Source organism: Pleurodeles waltl, chromosome 6 (genome assembly GCF_031143425.1).
Source record: "Pleurodeles waltl isolate 20211129_DDA chromosome 6, aPleWal1.hap1.20221129, whole genome shotgun sequence".
Classification (NCBI taxonomy): Eukaryota; Metazoa; Chordata; class Amphibia; order Caudata; family Salamandridae; genus Pleurodeles; species Pleurodeles waltl.
Window position 1 is genome coordinate 467,478,565 of NC_090445.1, and position 20,561 is coordinate 467,499,125.

Here is a 20,561-nt window from a genome sequence, read left to right on the forward strand (position 1 = left end):
CAGATCGGCCTAATATGAGCCCCTAGACACCAGGGATATATATATATATTTTTTTTATATGTGGGGAGTGACTCCTTAGGCAAGGGTCACCCCCTGGGGGGGGCAAATTATTTTTAGGCCATTACTGCCCACAGGGAGGCAGAAACCACTAGACACCAGGGAATTTTTATTGTTTTTATAGTTACTCAGAAGGGGAGTGGCCCCTTGGGCAAGAGCCGCTCTCAAGGAGGGGCAAAACATTTGTAGGCCATTTCTGCCCCCACAGTGGCAGATCGGCCTAATATAATTAGGACGATCTGCCCCCAGGGTGGGCAGAAAACCCCTAGAGACCAGGGATAAATTATTTTTTTGTTTCGTTTTTATTTGTTATATGTGGGGAGCCACCCCTTAGTCAAGGGTCACTCCCGGTGGGGCCTAATTACTTTTAGGCCATTCCTGCCCCCCCCCAATTATTTTGGGTCTTGGTTTTATGTTTGGGCCATGAGAGCTTGGTAACTCTCAAAAGTGTGCCACTTGGAATGTTGAGGGCTGCGCTTTTTGGACTTTGGGACGCTGCCATTTAGAAACATCCACAACACCTAGACACATCTGAAAACTTAACATCTAGTTGATTCCAGGATAGTGTGCTTCACATACACCCCACACCATTTTCTTTCCCACAATGCCTTGCAAACCTCCAACTTTGCTGGGAATCACACATTTCTACTACATTTTTGTGATGGAACCTTCCGGAATCTGCAGGAATACACAAACCTCCTACCTCTCAACATTGTCTCATCTATACCGATAAAGATTATGCTGCATTTGTCAGACAACATTTTTTTTATTTCAATCTGCCTTTTTGGACCCGCTTTGTTTCCCCCTCGATTTCCACATGTTTTTGGCTCTTCCCTATCACAGGCACTTGGCCCACCTACACAAGTGAGGTATCATTTTTAACGAGAGACTGAGGGGAACATTGGGTGGTAGGAAATGTGTCCCGGTGGGGTGATCCCAAACAGAAATGTTGGAAATTTTAGATTTTTTAGCTAAATGTGAGGTTTGCTGAGGATTCTGGATAAGAAAACATTGGAGGATCCACGCAAGTCAAACCACCCTGCACTCCCTCTAGTGTCTATTTTTCAGAAATGTCTGGGTTTGGTAGGTTTTCCTAGATGGCTGCTGAATCCAGGAACAAAAACGCAGGTGCCCCCCTCCCCACCAAAACAGGTAGTTTTGTATTTAATAATTTTGATGTGTCCAGATAGTGTTTTGGGGCTTTTTCTGTCGCAAGACCTAGGAGTACCCACACAAGTGAGGTACCATTTTTATCGGGAGACTTGGGGGAAATGCACAGGTTTGGTAGGTTTCCCTAGGTGCCGGCTGAGCTTGAAGACAAAATCCACAGCTAGGCACTTTGCTAAAAACAGCTCTGTTTGCTTTAGGAAAATGTGAAGTGTCCACGTTGTGTTTTGGGGCATTTCCTGTTGCAGGTGCTAGGCCTACTCACACAAGTGAAGTACCATTTTTATCAGGACACTTGGGGGAACGCTGGGTGCAAGGAAATTTGTGTCTCCTCTCAGATTACAGAACTTTCTGTCACTGAAATGAGAGGAAAATGTTTTTTTTGGGACAAATTGTGAGGTTTGCAAAGGATTCTGGGTAAAGGAACTTGGTGAGTGCCCCACAAGCCAACCCATTCTGTAATCCCATAGGTGTCTAGTTTTAAGAAATGTCCTGGTTTGCTAGGTTTTCTTAGGTGCTGAAAGAGCTAGGGGCCCAAATCCACAAGTAGGCACTTTGCAAAAAACACGTCAAATTTCAATGTAAAAATGTGATGTGTCCATGTTACGTTTCCTGTCGCAGGCACTTGGCCTACCCACGCAAGTGAGGTACCATTTTTATCAGGAGACTTGTGGGAAAACAGAATAGAAGAACAAGTGTTATTGGCCTTTGTCTTATTCAACATTTTTTCTTTCCAAATGTAAGACAGTGTGTAAAAAAGACATCTATTTGAGAAATGACCTGTAATTCACATGCTAGTATGGGACCCCGGAATTCAGAGATGTGCAAATAACCACTGCTTTTCAACACCTTATCTTGTGGCCATTTTGGAAATACAAACGTTTTCTTGAATCCTATCTTTCAATCTTTATATTTCAGCAAATGAATTGATGTTCGACCGGAATAGAATGAAAACCCATTGCAAGGTGCAGCTCATTTATTGGCTCTGGGTACCTAGGGTTATTGATGAACCGACAAGCCCAATATATCCCCGCAACCAGAAGAGTCCAGCAGACGTAACAGTATATTGCTTTAAAAAATCTAACTTCGCAGAAAAAAGTTACAGAGTAAAACGTGGAGAAAAACAGTTGGTTTTTTTTTTACATCAATTTTATTATTTTTTATTTATGTTGTTATTTCAGTAGGAAAACACTGTAGGATCTACACAAATGACCCCTTGGTGAATTATAAATTTTGTCTACATTAAAATGGGGTATGTCCCAGTAAAATGCCAAAATTGGGTTGAAAAACTGCGTTTTCTGATTCAAGTCTGCCCGTTCCTGAAAGCTGGGAAGATGGTTATTTTAGCACCGCGAACCCTTTGTTGATGCCATTTTCAAGGAAAAAACATGAGCCCTCATCTTCAGCCCTTTTTTCCCTTGTTTGAAAAAACGAAATTTTTGCTGCATTTTGGCAAATTTCTTTGTCTCCTTCAGGGGAACCGACAAAGTCTGGGTACCTGTAGAATCCCTGGGATGTGGGGAAAAAAGGACTAAAATTTGGCTTGCGTAGCTTATATAGACAAAAAGTTATGAGGGCCTAAAAGCGAAGATCCCCAAATAGACAAAAAAAATCCCTGGCGCCTGAGAAGGAAAAGTCCTGGCAGCGAAGGGGTTAAACACTGGCAGCGACGGGGTGAAACACTGGCAGCGAAGGGGTTAAACATTGGCAGCGACGGGGTTAAACATTGGCAGCGAAGGGGTTAAACACCTCGTTTGAATCTGTGTTGCTGCGAAGGGGTTAAACATTGGCAGCGACGGGGTTAAACATTGGCAGCGAAGGGGTTAAACACCTCGTTTGAATCTGTGTTGCTGTGAGCGCTCGCGCATGCGCAACATCGCGCTGGGGGAGCGGAGACGGGCACCCGAGCTGAAACATTCAGGAAGGAGCTGACTGAACAAGCACCCTCTGACGTAGGGGGTGCAGATTCGGACGGGGGAGCGTCAAGCGTCAGAACACCGTGCGTCCTGCCCTGCCCATTTCGGGCAAACGGCAGTTTCTCCTTGAATAATAAAGTCCAACACGCACTAAAGTTCAACAAAGATCTCCCGGCAAAGATGTGCAATTTCGGTTCAGCGCTTATAAATCATCTTTCGCTCCCTCTACATCTCCACTTTGCGGCGGCAAAGACAATAACTCCCTCACCCAGCTCCATAAGGATTCTAAAGATGAGTTAGTCTAGCAACATGGCGCCCAGTTACGCGACGCTACGTGGAGTAAGTTAACGCTCTAGTCACCTGGAGTGTTGTAGTCTTCAGTCAGTTCCGCAGCCCGCCTCAGCCTCTCCTGTTCCTCCGTAGTTACCATATGTGAGGGTCAGGAAGAAAAGGGTGTGTCGGTTTGAGTACCCCTACCCTGCCATAGGCTGCTTTTTGACAGCTGAGTGTTTTTTTCCCGAGGACGGACTGAAAGCCGGTGGAGAGCAGACCCTCGCTTCCCGGAATCAAGGGATCAGATCAGCGCCTGAGCGGGTAAGAAAATAACTTTCATCCAAGCGGTACGCGTTTAGGATTGCACTGTAGGGACGGGAATTCACCCAACAGTTGCGCGACCCTGTTGTTGTAAGTGCACGAGGATCAACCCTTCCTTCTTTGGGAAATCCAATGGTAAAACGGGTAACAACATCACTTGCTATTTGTAGAGCAGTCTGAAGCGGCCGAATCGTTTCATTAAAAAAGTTATTTTGATGATGTATCGCGATACCCATGTAGGCACGAATTTAGAGCACAAGTAAATGTAAGTAGTAAGCACGATGTAACTGCTACAAAATACAACGAACATCAATAGTTCGTAATAAAACCTGGGCTTACTCGGATAATCGCAGATTCTAGTCAAAATCGAGTTCGCGATAAGATCACTGAACCATCCCAATGCCTTGCAGTTTTACGTCAAGATGATATGTTGCGGAAATGGACAGAACTATAATGAATAACCATCTCTACAAAGTGTTCCTATATGTATGTGACTTTCTGGGTTTGGTGTATAACTCAGTTTATCATGAGCAAAAAAATTGGTGCAATAGCAGACTTCTACTTTTATTTTTTGTTTTACTCTGGGACATTTATTTTTGTCTCTAATTAAAATATCAAAACAACCCAGAGAGTGCAGTTAGTAATAAAGGAAAATTAACTGAACCTCCCAACTGACACTGGACAACTGGTAAGTCGAATTTAAGGGCAGAAGCTTTGTTCCAAGTAAAGTGACATCCTGATGTGTTTCGACACTGTAGATGTAATGTCAGTCTCAACTTGGTTCATGCCATGAATGAGAAGTTCACTTCGTCCTGTGTTTTTCCCTTGCATTGTGAAGTTTTTGTTTTGCGTGTTCCAGTACAAATTAACTACCAGAATGACAAATAATATATAGTGCCCAGTGAATGAATCTAGTGCAGTGCAGTTGGGACGAGCAGATAATGCAGGAAATCAGACCTACAGGTCTGAAAACAGTTTTCAAAGCCTGTACTCTTTTGATTTTTGTTTAAGCAGTTTGCCAGAGTGCATGTTTTTTTCCTGACGTCTCCCTTGTGTGCTTCTCTCTCCTCCCGCTCCTCCGTACTCGGTGTTCCTCTCTCTTTCCTGTGTGCTTCCCCCCTACTCACCTTCATGGCCTTATCACCTGTGTGCTTTCTCCCTGCCACCTCCACATTGCACTCGTTCACTCTCTTCATTTTGTCACCTGCGTCCCTGTCTTGATTCTGCAGTGCACTCGCACCCCTGTGTTGCTTCTGCCCTGCTTTCCCACGTTGCTTCCAACCCCTCCCTTTCCCCTACATGATACTCTCTGTGTTGCTTGCCCCCCAATCGCTTTTAAAAATGTTTTTGTTCTTTTTAGTTACCAATCGCAACACTGTTAGCTTACTAAAAATAAAATAAAAACAGCTGTGTCGAAAGCTTTTTTTTTTTTTTTTCTTTAGCCAAGCAACACAGCGTTGGGGATTCTGTGTCGCATAGCTAGAACCATTGGTAAAACCAATATATTCCAAATACGAGGCTTGCTTTGCCAATGCTTGTTTTGTTTTTTGCTGTGTTATGTAGCTTTATTTTGTGTTGCAGCATTGGTTTGTTGTGGTTTATACCGTTGTAGTATTATGTTGTGGATATTTGTAAGGTGCTAAATATGTCACAAAACAAGCTGCATCATGCAATGTCTATAATGAGGAGCACAGAAATAACAAAGTCTTGCAATTGGCACCAATTCTGTCCTATGAAAGTTGTGCAGCATCTTTTGTCTTGAAAATGCCACTAGAGTCCGGGCTTTCAGATGAAAAGCACAAAAGCAGAAAAACGGTTAAATGGTCATTAAATGAAACAGGTAAGATGTAGGGGTTCGTGAAAGAGAGTGCATTGTACATACTCTAAGATACTTAAATGAATAAAACAGGTGTATAAAGAGATTGGAACAAGCAAGTGCTTTATGTAGCTCAACAAGAAGCTGTTGTAAATTCTAAGAGCAACTCCTAGGCTATACGTGTGAGTATCGTACATACACATACAAATATACATGTAGCCTAAAATAAGTAACATTTCTGTAAGCATTTTATGAGTGGTCTGTAACTGTTACCAGAATCCTGAGATGGACAATATTATACATGTTACCCTTTGTCGTTTTTTTATATTACACGGTTTCATATACACATGTTTATTCTGGGGGAGTTTGAAAACGCTGTTATCTTTAAAGTGCAGCTAACAATGGGTACTGATTGACATTTGAATGCTTAGATTTTGTTTACTTTTTATGAATACATTGTTAAAATAGTGATAAAGGATAGTAGAATGATGCATTTCTGTGTGTACAGTGTTTAACAAAAAATAGGAGTTTGCTATGTTTGCACCACATTTTTCAGATTTTATACCAAACGCTTTGCCTATCTCAAATCAATGAAAATAATACTACTAGAGAATGTGCCATAGACTTTTTCTTTCTGCTGCATAAATTACATAACTTAGCTGCATAATTTGGTCCTCCATGCCATATAATCGTAGTAGCCCTGACAGTGGTTGAGCTCTACAGAGTGGTTTGGTGCCTATTGCCCTTCCCACTCTAGGACAAGCTGAATCTTAGCACCCTGAGGGTAAACCTTCCCATTCCCCACCTGATGCCTATGTATGACTACATTGGACTGCTCCACCTGGCTCTTGGTTGCCTTGATGGTCAGTTTCACCCTTTCTCATTGACAGTAAGTCCTAAAGCAGACTGCCCGTAGCCACTGATCAGAAGCAAAGACATTTTAACCCCTTGGGTGGAGGCGTCGGACACTGGCCAACGCCTGCACTACCTCTCTGGTGTGTGTCAGTGCCAGTGGCTGACCCCTGGGTGGGGGTTAAAAAAATATCCTCCATTGCATTGCACCGGAGGATTAAATTTTTTATAAATTTAAATAACACCGGGAGACACAGAACATCTTCCGTCTCTCCCCTTGCCCCACACCCCTTTGTGACGTCAGCGCACTGCTTGGCTCTGGTGGGGAAAACAGGCCCAAACGGGCCTCCCCAACGTTCAGGAAGACCACGTTTGAAAGGGGAGATTCTCCCCTTTCAAGCGAGGACTTCCTGAAATGGTTTCCTGGCCCTCGATTGCAGCTCAGGGCCAGGAAACCCCACTAGACACCAGGGATTTCAATTGAGGGTCCACTATGGCCCCTAGGGAAACCTTAGAGCTATTAAAAAAACATTTTCTCTCTCGCTCTCTCTCTCTCTCTCTCTCATCTGTATGTATATATCTATATCCAATCCAAACAATGTTGGCGTGTTCTGGCGCACTTGCTTTACGCGGTGGTGCTGGTTTAAAAGTAGGACACCCATTATAAGCTCTAACAATTTCCTTAGCTTCCAGAAAGAAAAACCGCACTCCAAATATGTTGATTTATCTAATGCTTTAATGCTAAGCTCAGTTTAGTTTATAATAGTTACAAAAATGCCTGACGCGTTTCGGTCATTCCGACCTTGCTCACAGGCATTTCCTGTTGTGCCTTTCTCAGTCTTTATAAATGTAAAGAAAAGACGTCATTAACAACTACAAATGTATTCAATATCTCATTTCTACCCTGTTCATGATTTTGAACTTCTTTATTTCATCAATAAGGAAATTATTACTCTATTTTGTTTGAATTTACCAACCATAACTTTTTCACATTTATGATGAATTATGGGTAATGTAGTCTTTTATGTTGCTAGTTGCTTAACTGTTTCAAGGACATTTTTACTTTTATCTCATACTGATGTTTCTTGTCATACACTTTTGCTGAATTCTGTAATTTCTTTATTACCAAGGTGTGAATACAATTTGTTAAAGTTTACATAGCATGTATGGACGATACCTTTTTTTTTTTTTTTACCAATATTGACTATGAGACTGGAATTAACAAATCTCACAATTATATTCATACTCATGCACCTAAGTGTGCAAACATTGTCAAAATACTGAAGACATTTTAGGAATCAGCAAATATAAAAAAAAGCCATAAGGATGTATAATGTTGTGATACATAACGTTCATTCATGTACATGGTCACTTGTGTTAAATTCACCCAAGTTGGAACCTTTCATTATAAATGTATAAATAACTCCTCATCCTGGTTCAGCCCTAAAGGGGTCAATTAGCGAATCTCTAAAATATGTCTTGATTCAGGCTGCCGCAACTTCTTCTCTCTATCACCTCCCCGTTCATTTATGGGAACTTGATCAATTGCATAATACGTCATAAATTCCCATTTACTACTGTGTGCCCGTTCCATATGTCTTGACGTTGCGTAGCTTCTGTACACATTTATAGTGGCCTGAATATGTTCTAAAATCTGTTTTTTTTTTGTCTCACATGTGGTGCTCCCTGCATATTTCAGACCACAGGGGCATTCAATGACTTAGACTGTGAACCGACTCTTACAAGTGATGTGTTGTCGAATTTGTTTCACATCTCCATTGCCAATAGAATATTATTTTGTATTTTTGCCAATTTTGCATGCTTTACAGTCTCCACACTTTCAAAAACCTGATCTTTGTAGACAATTTTTCTTTTGAAAACTAAAATGACTTCTCGTTACTTTGTCCCTTAAATTCAGTTCCCTCCTAAATGTCAATTTAGGTTGGTCCCCCCCATGATTTCACTAACTGTTGGATCCATTTGTAATATTGACCAATGTTTTGCCAACATTTTTCGGATTTCTGTGGCATTTTTAGAATGCGTAGTAATAAAACGTACCTGGCTATCTTATTCCCTTATAGGTAAGGACCGAACATTGTGAATTAATTCCATCCTTGAAACCTGATTGGTACGTTGCTTTGCCATCATAATACATTTCTCTGGGTATTTTCTAGCTATAAATTGATAAATTTCCCTCAAAGATAAAGGTCTCCCAAGACATCACACCCCCTATCCTTCCATTTCTTCATGGACATATCTAAGGCAATCTTTGCAAATGGCTGCATATCCCACACTGGTGCATCCCTTGTGTATGGAGTGCAGCACAACATGCATGACACTGTGCACGTACATTTGTTAAATACCTGTTGTACTATATAAGGGACCTTTCTTGGCGCCGCACGGTTTCCCAATAACTGGGCCGACAGGGGGTACTCCACACACAAGCCCTCTAAGAGCCTCTTCTCCCATTTACTGTCAGGGTCAAACCAATGCACTGCATGCTGCAGTTGGTAGGCAAAATAACAGAGTTCCATACGAGGGAGCTCAGTCCCTCCGCATTCCCATGTCTGCCGCAGCATAGGCAGGCTCACCTTCTCCCTTTTATTTTCCCATAGCAAGTCTAATATTAAACTATATAAGCATGCAAAGTGTGATCTGGGTACATCATAGAGAGTATTTTGTAGACCATATTGGCATTGTGGCAGAATTACCATCTTCGTAATGGCTGCCCTACCCATCAAAGGAAGTGGCAAATCTCTCCAAAATCTAATGGAAGTCCGTAATACCCTGCAGTGATTAAGGTCATAAAATGGATGTGCCAATCAAATCCCTAAGTACCAAAGACCTTCAGATCCCCAAGGTAGTCCCACAGCCGGGAGGGTGTCTCTCTGGTCCTATCGGAAATAAGTAAGACTTTTGAAGATTAACCCTGACCCCCGAGCACTCCCCAAATCGCCATAGGGCATTCAAAAGAATGGGGATTGAAGACTCCGGTGGTGTACGTAAATCAGGACATAATTTGCATATAAGGAGACAACATGCGTAATCTCCCTAATGCGCAATCCCCAAGGGTTCAGTACTGTGAGAAGGAATGCTGCTAATGGCTCCGTTGCCATAGCAAACAAGGGGGGTGGGGTGGAGCAGTGAACATCCCTGTTGCGTCACCCTTTTTTAATTGAACGGCTTTCGAGATTAGTTCCCCATATCGCACACAGGCCACTTGACAATCATATGAACTGAACCCTGGATATATATTTCGGGCCGAGGCCCAGTTAGTTCATAACTTGCCATAGATACCCTCAAACAACCGAATCAAAAGCCTGCTCTATATCTAGGAGAGCAAACACAACAGGGATCTCCCTCTGCAATGAGGTATGATAAATATGGGAGAGGCAACGAAGATTAAACATCATTCTGAGGTGGGGAAGAAACTCACATTTGAGGGATGCCAAATGTGGGAGAAGACGTGTCGCCAGGATACTACTTAGTATTTTAACATTGTTCAGAAGTAATAATGGCCTGAATGTGGCCGGATCTACTGGATCTCTATCCAGCTTGGGGATCAAGGGCACCTATGCCTCTCTCATTGAGTCTGGTAAGCGACCGCAGGGAGTTGCCTCTTGATAAACCTCTGATAGTTTTTCAGAGAGAATGCCAACATAATTTTGATAAAACTCTGCCGGGAGTCCATCTGACCCAGATGTTTTTGACTCTTAAGTGTTTTATGGCTACCTGTATTTATTGTTAAGTGGTAGGTTCATCTAATAGGGTCCTGTTGTTGCGTGTTATTCAAAGGAGCGTGACTTTGTCCAGGAAGGCAGTCTCAGTATCTAATGGCACATTATTAGGCGAGGTGTAAAGTCTGTCAAGGTGCTCTTTAAATACTTTAATTGCTATCTGCGTACATACCCTCTTACCGGTAGCATCTACTAGAGCAGTGACTGGCTTGTGGTCAGGTTGTTGCTTTAGCATGCATGACAACAGTGTACCTGCCTTCTCGCCCTCTGAATGCAAACAATGGTGATATGCTGTGTAAACATGCCTTTACAGGCTTTGCCAATCATTTAGCAACGTTCATCGACTTTTCCGCCATTCCTCAGCACACAGTGGCTGTGTGGGGTGGCACTTCTGTAAGTCCCGGAGCTTGGCTTCACGCCTGGAGATATCTTTCTCAAGCTGGCTCTTGACACTGTAGATAGTCTGAAGACAAAGTCCCCCAGCCACCAACTTCATAGCTTCCCAATCACAGACCCCAGGGGCTACCAATTTCAAGCCCTCCTCCCCCCTCCGCAAAGCCGAAATAAGAGGTCACATAGAGTTGGCCTCCCCAGCGTTTTTTGAAACTAGGAATACAGTTCCCCCACTTATGACTCTCCTGTTACAGTGCCATAGATACATGGTAAAGTTTTTAAGATAGGCATGGACACAGTGACACTTATCCAATTGGGTCAAACAGCATACATTCCAAGATAGTATTGTGTAAGTGTCTGTCATAAGTACAATCTAGTGAATGTATCCAAAAAGGCCATCATATACTTCATGACTGAGAAAAGCACATTTTCAGAATCCAGTACAAGCAGTAGACCTCCCCTTTCAACTTGTAAACTAAGAACCAAAGAAAAAAACATTCCCCAACTTTCCCCCTCCCCCTGGCAGTGACCCAACCCATTCCTGTGTTAACCAGAATTGAGTAGAGGCCAGTGGGCCCCACCCCATTACCCAATTAGATAATGGGGAAAAATATATATATATCCCGGTTAATTAATTATGCAAACAAGTCTGTGAACATTACACTTTATCAGAGGTCATCACTGAGCCAAACCACGAGACAGTGCCTCCAGTGGCTACAACTTCTCATGAACCACTGTAGGGCCAGCCAGCCAGCCCCATATACCATAGTAGGATACGTAGCATTTTTCATCAGGATATTTAGACTTTCACACAATACCAGGATGGAACTAGGCAGTAAGAACGTATCACAACAATATTGCTGCCAATTAACATCTAAACAACCAGTGTAGTTCATCGCATTTCAGTAATAACAATACTGGTACAGACAACTCATCATTCAGCAATGTCAAGGCAGGCCACCCCTGTAGTAGCTGTGTTTGATTCAGGATGGCTTTGCCGATCTACAAAGCTCCTCTGCCCGTAAATGTCATCTTCCTCAGAGGCAAGAGTACCATCAGGTTGCACAATGAGTATAATAGTTAACGCTAAGGATGGGTTACGTACCTCTCTAGTTTCAGGTCTCCCAGCTTCCAGAATATGTCGCGATACCGGTGGAGGGGACATCGCGTCCACCCACTCACTAGCTTCTTGAGGATTGGTGAAAAATTGCACCCTGTTGTTGTGGATTACTCTGAGTTTAGCTGGGAAGACTAAGCTGTAGTGCATGAGCATATCTTGCATCCCTTTCTTGACGTCCATAAAAGATTTTCCTTGGTTCTGAACTTTCTGGGTATGGTCTGGAATGAATAGTATTGGGTGCCCTTCATACTGTGGCTGTCCATTATACTGCACCTGGCGCAGGATTAGGTCGTGATCTTTATAATGAAGAAAACAGGCAATAATCGCAATGGGCGGCATCAGGGCCCTAGGAGCTCTTTCAACATTAAAAAAGGCTGAACATTTCCCCTGGGGAGGGGAGGCAATGAGTCTAGCCAATTCTCCAGGAGTTGTTCCACATTTCGCCCCACAACCCCCTCCGGGAATCCCACAAAGCGTAAATTGTTTCTACGGGATCTGCCTTCTGCGTCTTCTGCCCATTCCTCAGCCCCACAGTGAGTTTCTGAAAGGAGGAGGCAGTATTCTTCAATGAAGCTACATCACAGTGGAGCTCACCAATAGTATCCTCTGCCACTGCCACCCTGTCCACCACCTTATGCAGGTCTGCACACAGTAGAGTGACATCCACCACCATGATGTTTATATTTGTGACCAGCTCTGTGCACGAACCTCTAATTTTTTTCGGGGTATCGGACATGGAGGGCTCCTGAGGATCACAGCCCACCACAGCACTCCGAGAAACGTCTGGGGATTTTGTACCGATCTTATACCTGTCATGGGTGGCCTGCGTATAGTTCAAAATCTTGCTGGCCTGAGGCTGCTGTCCCCTCTTGTCCTTTCCCTTATCTGCTGGGCCATTTCAGTACTAGGACCAATCCTCAGAGTAGGGCACCAAAAAATCTCAAACCCCTCTGGTAGTCCCAAGAATGTATTCTGCAGTCTTCAACGAGCCTGCAGCCCAGCCAGGTACCAAAATACGGTGGAGGTGCTCCCCCATCGCAAGCACAACAAACGCCTCGAATCAGGGAAAGTTTATTGGCATGCTTCACTTTTGTGCCTCAGACTGGGTTCTGCCACACTTCATATGGGCCCCCACAACCTGATGCCTACACTCACAGTAAAGGGAGACTGCTTCAGCCAGTCACCGGGTCTGCCGTTCCCCCTTAATTCATGGCACCTCCAAATGTCAACATTGCGAGAGCTCCAGGCCCAACCACGTCTCCATTGAATTGGTGGCCGTCCTTAGCTGTCTGGGCCAAGTCCAACTGGCCAGGTGAAAGGTGCTACGATCCAAGCCAGTCGGAGGTCCGACACAGGGCACGGAGGGCACAACTGGTCACCAGTTCTCCATTCCTAGCAATACTTGGTAGCTGCCAGCGTTTATCCTGCAGTGTTTGCCGCATCGCTCCCTTCTGCGGGAGACGGGACCCACCAGCCGTATCTGTCTTGCAGGCCACACGACTCCAGGCCCGACAGTTAGTTGCAGCTCAGACAGCACCAGTGCCTGGGCAGGGCTGCTGCCTCCTCGTGTCAGGGGGGCGCACACTGAGTGCTGCCCGTCCGCGTCCTGTGGTCCAGCACTCCATGCACTCCTCTTCCCTGTCCTCCTGTGGGAAGAAGCGGCGCTGCACCATCAGCTCAGGGAAGCCGGCCAGGCCGCACTCCGGAGCCTGTCCGCCACAGCTCTGCGTCTTAAACAAGGTTTTACCCTGACGACGATGCCCTGAGTGTTTCCTCAGCCGGCATTTCACCTTGAAATAGCAGGATTCTCGATATGTATGCAGGATTATTTACGGGGCTGGCCGGAGCTCAACGAAACATGTCTTTGCTGCCATCTTGTTGGCCCCTCCCCTCCAGCAAGCGACACATACGAGTGGCTGCCTTAGACACATCATTCAAAGCCTGTGCCTTACAAGTAATCTCGAAACTCACAGACCTCTCCCAAATATCTTTTCACTGCACATACATGTGCACAAGCTCGTTTGGAACATTGACATGAGCTCCTGAAGAACTGGAATCGCTTTTCCCTGATGGAGCTGTCTTCACTGCCATCCCAAGCATCCCTTTTTTCTTAAGCTATCCTCTCTCTCCAATTCCCCCTCCTTTTTTCTTTACCTGCATTTCCTTTTTCCTGCTCCTCACCCCCACTTTCCCTCCTCATGCACCCACACTTCATGTCTCTCTGTTTTTCTTTCCTATTGGTTTTTGTGAGTACATCTCAGCTTCTCCCTCCCTAATTCCGTGCATTCTTATCATCCTTAATGTTTTGGAGAGTCAACTGCAAGTTCAGTCTCAGCTAGACTTCATCTTCCCAAGGGACTAACTCATGGAGTTGGTGGCAATGGTACCCTGGACATTACTGGCAGTGATTGCCTTGGGGAGTAGTTGGAAAGACAATTTTGGGATACACATCGTGTGAATGTGGGGGAAACATTTGCTATGGGGCTAAGAGAGTCTGGCTTTATACACTCCCTTTTCAGTCCCTATCATGGTGCCATCTCCAGAATCCATCAGAGTTTATTTCCACACCTCTAGTTTCTCCTACTGGCACCTAATGTAACTCAGAAAGATTTTCTTGCTCTTGCTTTTGGGAGCCCTCCACCATGTAGCTAAACACAGATCTCTCAAATGATCAAGGGGTAGGGTGTCGAGACTTCTATGCTTGCATCTGACATTTTGTTGTGCAGGCTTTGAAGAGTAACGGGTAAACTTATTACTCCATTGTTGAAATTTGGAACTGACCTTTCTGACTTCTCACACCACTTGCTGCCAATTGTCAGTCCCTGTTCTGAACATTAAGGGGCTACTGGGTCTTAGCTGTGGCAGGTGAGGTCATTTTACCTCTTATCCCTCAAGGTTTGTCCTATTATAGCTGTGAAAACTGTGCCAAGTACAGTTCATTCAGAATTTGGCTATCAGTGGTAACAATTGCAATCTATCAAAGACTTCACAGAGAGGTAAATGAGTGGATACAGCAAGCTGACCAATCAACAGCGATCCAACAGCATAAAAGCTTTATTATCCAGCCCATTGCTTAGCTTTGTAAAGGAGATTAAAACATATGAAATATGATCTCTTACGTAGGCCCCAGGCAGGCCGCCTTATAGTTCAATCTGTGTCCTCCTTTCTGTGTGGAAAGATTGGCCAGCTGCAGATGTGCAGGACCTCTGCCCCAGACCTTGTTGTCCAGACTTCAGATTCCAGAGGTGGCAGGCAAGAGTGTGGCTGTCTGGGGATCAGAGGCCTCTTCTTCATACACAGTGAGTTGGCAGAAGGTTGGTGAGGCGGTGGCTCAGATAGCCAGACTTCTGCGGTCAATGCAACAATGTAGTCCTGTTTTGACTTCAAGTCTAAGTTGCAGCAGTTGGGCTGCCTGTAGGCGCTTCACAGTTCTGCTGCTGTGGCAAAATGTGATTGGGCTTAATTTAAGTCAGCATCTTGGGGATCAGCATAGTCACTCAGCACACATTGGACAAGTGCGTTGAGGCAGCAGCTTCGATAACGGACTTGTCATCCATACGGGCAAGCTTGGACAAGTGCCATGGGCTTGGTAACAATCAGTTCTTTAGTGGCGCAGGCTGCTCTACACACTTGAGTGAGTGCTGCGAGCTGCAACGGCAAGGGTCCTTTCGGGCAGGTGCCATGAACCAGCAGGTTTCATAGGGGCGATTTAGTTGAACACACCTAGGCAGTGCCACAGATCTTAAACATCACCTTGGGTAAGGGGCTCTGAAATAGGAGAACAAGAGTCATAGTTCTGGGAAGTCAATTTTGATACTACATATGCAACAATGTACTTTGTTTTTGAGATATTAATCACTGTTTTTTTTTCATGACCAAACTCTTCCAACTTCATCAACAACTGATGCATCGATAACTCCATTATAGACAGTAATGCAGCATCATCTGCGTACCCTACTTGAGTGGGTATATCAAGGTTCAGTCTGCGTAGGAATATACCTGTATCATTAATAAATAAACTAACAAGTAAAGGGGGTTAAAATGCACCCTTTCCTGACTTCGGTTAGAATTCTAAATGCGTCAGTGGCCTCTCCCAGTCGTTTGTATATCAGCTTTGTCATTGTATGTTTATGCAAATGGTGCAGGCTACTACTGTTCATTCCAGAATTCCCTGCCCTCTCACACTGTCAGGGCAAGGGATGATCAGTGGATTGAAAGGCTGACTTAAAGTTGATAAATGCCCTGAAGATTCTATGTACAGATCATAATTGAACTGAGCGCATGTTAAATGGTCCCCATGCCTTTTCTGAAACCAGACTATTAGTTTCACAGAATGCTATCATTGTATACCCACTCCTTTATCCAATACAGTAGACATCACCATCAATTTCTTAGCCCCATCAAGCAGAGGAACTGGCTTGGGGTTTGAGGGTTTACAATGAACACCTTTTCAGGTCCTGTCTACATTCAGCTTCTAGCTATCTGTTCTCGAAAGATACTTTGTGAACCATACCAAAAATGCACAGCAGGCTTTGTGCTAGCCCATTTGTTACTGTTGGTTGTCTTTCTTGTCACTGTCATTTGCATGCTTCTTATTCAATGGCTATATATTTCTATTTGTGGATTTATAAAGCATGTAGCTGCCCCAGAGGGCCTCCCAGTGCTTGCATAAAAAGTGCAAAGCTAGATCGCCCAGATTTAAAAAAGCCACGTCTTGAACTGCTTCTGAAAACTCTTCATAGAGGGCACAACAAATACCACAATTTGGAACTAGTTGCTACAAGGTTCAGGATACTGGAGCACAGAGGCTGCTTGGGGCATATCAAAGCACTAGATTTTTAAGATATTGGGGGCTGTTCTAAGTCATGGCTTCATACATGAAGCATAGCTCTTTGAGTTTAGCGTGCTCATCAATGGTAAGCCAGTGCAGGTTCCACAGATGAGTGGAGAGTGAGACATGCCGGAGAACGTGATAAAGGATTCAGGCTGCAGAATTTTGTACAGTTTGCAGCCTCTTCAGCAAAGAATTAGAAATTCTAAAATAAAGTTTCTTGTTGTAGTTATGGTGAGAGATAGTAAGAGTTTGAACTACCTTCCTTTGAGTTGAAGCTTTTAGAAGCCAGGGAACCTCACCAGGCATTTAAGAAGACCATAGCAGCTTGCAGACGCCTTATTAATTTGATGACCTTGTGAAAGCTTGTTGTTCAACCAGTTTACCAAGTCTCTGGCCACTTGCTTCAGAGTAGGGAGTAGCCACCAGTTCTTCTGGTCACCATTGAGCGCCCCGAAGATGGAGTTGGTATTCCACAACTAGAACTTCCGTTTTGTTGCCGTTTAAGGCTGTTATCTTTCATTCTTTGACCCACTATGTCTAAACATGGCCTGAGATTAACGCTTTTATTATCCTCTGAAGTGGACAAAGAAAAGACAATTTGCGTTTGTCTACTTAAGAAAATAATGTAAGGCCATAGTTCTCCACTATGTCTGCTAATGGGGCGACATAAATGTTAAAAAGAGTGGGACTTAGGGAAGATCAATGTGGAACACCAAACAGAATCCTGCGCATGGAGAAAGACAAAGATTTTAATGTAACTTGAAAGGTATGACCTTCCAAGAAGGAGGGAAACCACTGAACAACTAAACCATGAATTCTGCTTTCAGGTAGCCTCTTGAGAAGCACGGAGTGGGAAACCATATTGAAAGCCGCACTCAAATCCAACCGAAGCAATGCTGCCATCCCTCCTGCATCCAAAGTCATTCTAAGATGCTTAGTGACCCCTGGGAGGGCAGATTCACTGAACTTCGGTAAATATAGAAAGAACTGTACACAAGATGGGAGATCAAAATATGGCTCACCACCACCATTTCTGTCCTCACCAGGGGAACCACCCATACCCTGGAAACAATGGAAAAAAATATTTTTGACCTGTATATTCACTATTGGTGGGGATCGTTATGGACCACCTAGAAGGTAAGCCATCCTTCTGCATCATTTAGGGATTGAAGGAAGAAGGGTTTATGAGGATTTACCTGAAGTATCTTTAGGGATGGGAGATGGACAACCTACAAATGTTTTTGATATGTCCATGCAAATGTTGGACATTCAGTTTACTCCAAAAATGAATTTGGTCTTGGAACACAATTTTTCTCAAGAACCCAAAGAGTGGATGAGGATATTGTGTCATATCTATCGGCATTAAAGGGGCTTGCATTATCTTGTTGATTTGAGCAGTTAACTGGTTCATTAATAAGAGATCAGTTAGTCAGATGCACATATAACAAAAAGATAAAGGAAAATCTATTAATGAAGGACCCTAACTTGGAAGAAGCGATACAAATAGCTAAGAGAATGGAACACACAGTTGTCTGGTTGCAAGAAATTGATGGACCAAATAATGAAGGAAAAAAATAGTAAAGTTAACAAAATTGAAAGTAAAAAAAACTAGAGACAAATGTAGAGAAAAGTTAAACTTTTAAAGACAATGTGGAAGGGATTAAACTAAGAATGGGAGGAGAAGAGAGACAGAAGAACAGGGTGGAGCGACGTTAAGTGTTATCGGTGTGATGCCCAGGACATATTGCATCTAGTAGGATGTGTGGAGCAAGAAATGTGATATGTAGAAATTGTGGTAAAAGAGGACATTTTGCAAAAGTATGTAACTTCAAACGTGGTGAGGGAAGCAACAAAAGAATTCAGGCTATAGATAAAGAGATCCATGATGTTTGTGAGAACATTAGAGAAGTAATGGAGTATGAGGACCACAACTTGAAGAAAGATGTTTTGTGCTCAATGGAGGTGATGACACAACAACATCAAGTGAAAATGGAAAGTACTGGTAAATTGGAGAAGCCACATGAACAGATGCTTTTGAACAATAGACCAATTAAGGTCTTAATAGACTCAGAAAGTCTGTTTACCCTCATATCGAAGGAGACTTATGAATCAGTGTGGTCATCTATAGAAAAATCACAACTAGTCAAATCTGATTTAAAGGCTGTTGGCTATGCAGGGAAATAGCATAGCCATTTTAGGAATGGAATGGATGACAATAACCTTTAAAGGTAGGGCTGTATTTGGAAGGGTATATGTTACGGACTGTGGATCAAATTTATTGGGATAGCGTCATCAGAAAGATCTGGGGATAATATTGATTTCCAATGCGAAGGAACCGGTAATGTTAACACAGAAGCAAGAAGTAGGAGAAGTAAACTTTGAGTGCCAAAATACCTTAATTGAAAAATATCCTAAGGTATTTTCAGGTAAATTGGGTTTGCTAAAGAGTTTCTCTCATAAAATGCTATTAAAGGGAGGTGCAAAACCAGTAGCCACAAAGCAAGAAATATTCCTAATATGATGAGGGAACCACTGAAACACAAGATAGAAAAATTGTTATTAGAAGACATAATTGAACCTATTGAAGCTTCTGAATGGCTTGCACCTATTGTGGTAGCACCAAAGGAGGCAGGAGAAATTCGGCTGTGCATTGATCTTAGAGATTTAAACAAGAACATGTGGGTTGATAGACAACCACTTCTAAACACTTCTGAAATGCTGACAATGGAAGGAAAGGGACTTTATTTAGTGTTCTTGACATGTCATCTGCGACTCATCAAATACATCGGCATGAACAAACTTGGCATTTGACATCCTTTCTTACACCACTTGGGGCTTTTTGTTATAAAAGAATGCCTTTCGCCTTGCTTCAGCCTCCACAGTGTTTCAAATGGTAATTGTAAGGAAATGCCTCCTTGGCATGGTTACCCCCTGACTTTTTGCCTTTGCTGATGCCAAGTTATGATTTGAAAGTGTGCTGAGGCCTGCTAATCAGGCCCCAGCACCAGTGTTCTTTCCCTAACCTGTCCTTTTGTTTCCACAATTGGCACACCCTGACATCCAGGTAAGTCCCTTGTAACTGGTACCAAGGGCCCTGATGCCAGGGAAGGTCTCTAAGGGCTGAAGCATGTCCTATGCCACCCTGGGGACCCCTCACTCAGCACAGACACACTGCTTGCCAGCTTGTGTGTGCTAGTGGGGACAAAACGACTGAGTAGACATGGCACTCCCCTCATGGTGCCATGCCAACCTCACACTGCCTACATGTATAGATAAGTCACCCCTCTAGCAGGCCTTACAGCCCTAAGGCAGGGTGCACTATACCATAGGTGAGGGCATAAGTGCATGAGCACTATGCCCTACAGTGTCTAAGCAAAACCTTAGACATTGTAAGTGCAGGGTAGCCATAAGAGTATATGGTCGGGGAGTCTGTCATGCATGAACTGCACAGCACCATAATGGCTACACTGAGAACTGTGAAGTTTAGTATCAAACTTCTCAGAACAATAAATGCACACTGATGCCAGTGTACATTTTATTGTAACATACACCCCAGAGGGCACCTTAGAGGTGCCCCCTGAAACCTTAACCAACTACCCGTGTAGGCTGACTGGTTTTAGCAGCCTGCCACACACCAGACATGTTGCTGGCCACATGGGGAGTGGCTAGTAACAAAGCCTGTACTGGGTGGAGATGCTTATTACCTCCCCCGCAGGAACTGTAACACCTGGCGGTGAGCCTCAAAGCCTCGCCCCATTTGTTACAGCACCCCAGGGCACTCCAGCTAGTGGAGTTGCCCGCCCCCTCCGGCCACGGCCCCACTTTTGGCGGCAAGGCCGGAGGAGATAATGAGAAAAACAAGGAGGAGTCACTGGCCAGTCAGGACAGCCCCTAAGGTGCCCTGAGCTGAGGTGACTCTGACTTTTAGAAATCCTCCATCTTGCAGATGGAGGATTTCCCCAATAGGGATAGGAATGTGCCCCCCTCCCCTCAGGGAGGAGGCACAAAGAGGGTGTAGCCTCCCTCAAGGACAGTAGCCATTGGCTACTGCCCTCCCAGACCTAAACACACCCCT

General features: G+C 44.0%; 1 protein-coding gene across 2 annotated transcripts in view; it reads left to right on the forward strand.

Moving 5' to 3' along the window:
• Window positions 1-3,099: 3,099 nt before the first annotated feature.
• The window catches only part of LOC138299906 (membrane cofactor protein-like), a 637,582-nt gene continuing 620,120 nt past the window's right edge, over window positions 3,100-20,561 (forward strand). For both annotated transcript variants that reach the window (XM_069238620.1, XM_069238621.1), the window contains exon 1: window positions 3,100-3,734. The gene's annotated coding sequence lies outside the window, so the exon portion shown is untranslated. The remainder of the gene's footprint in view (window positions 3,735-20,561) is intronic.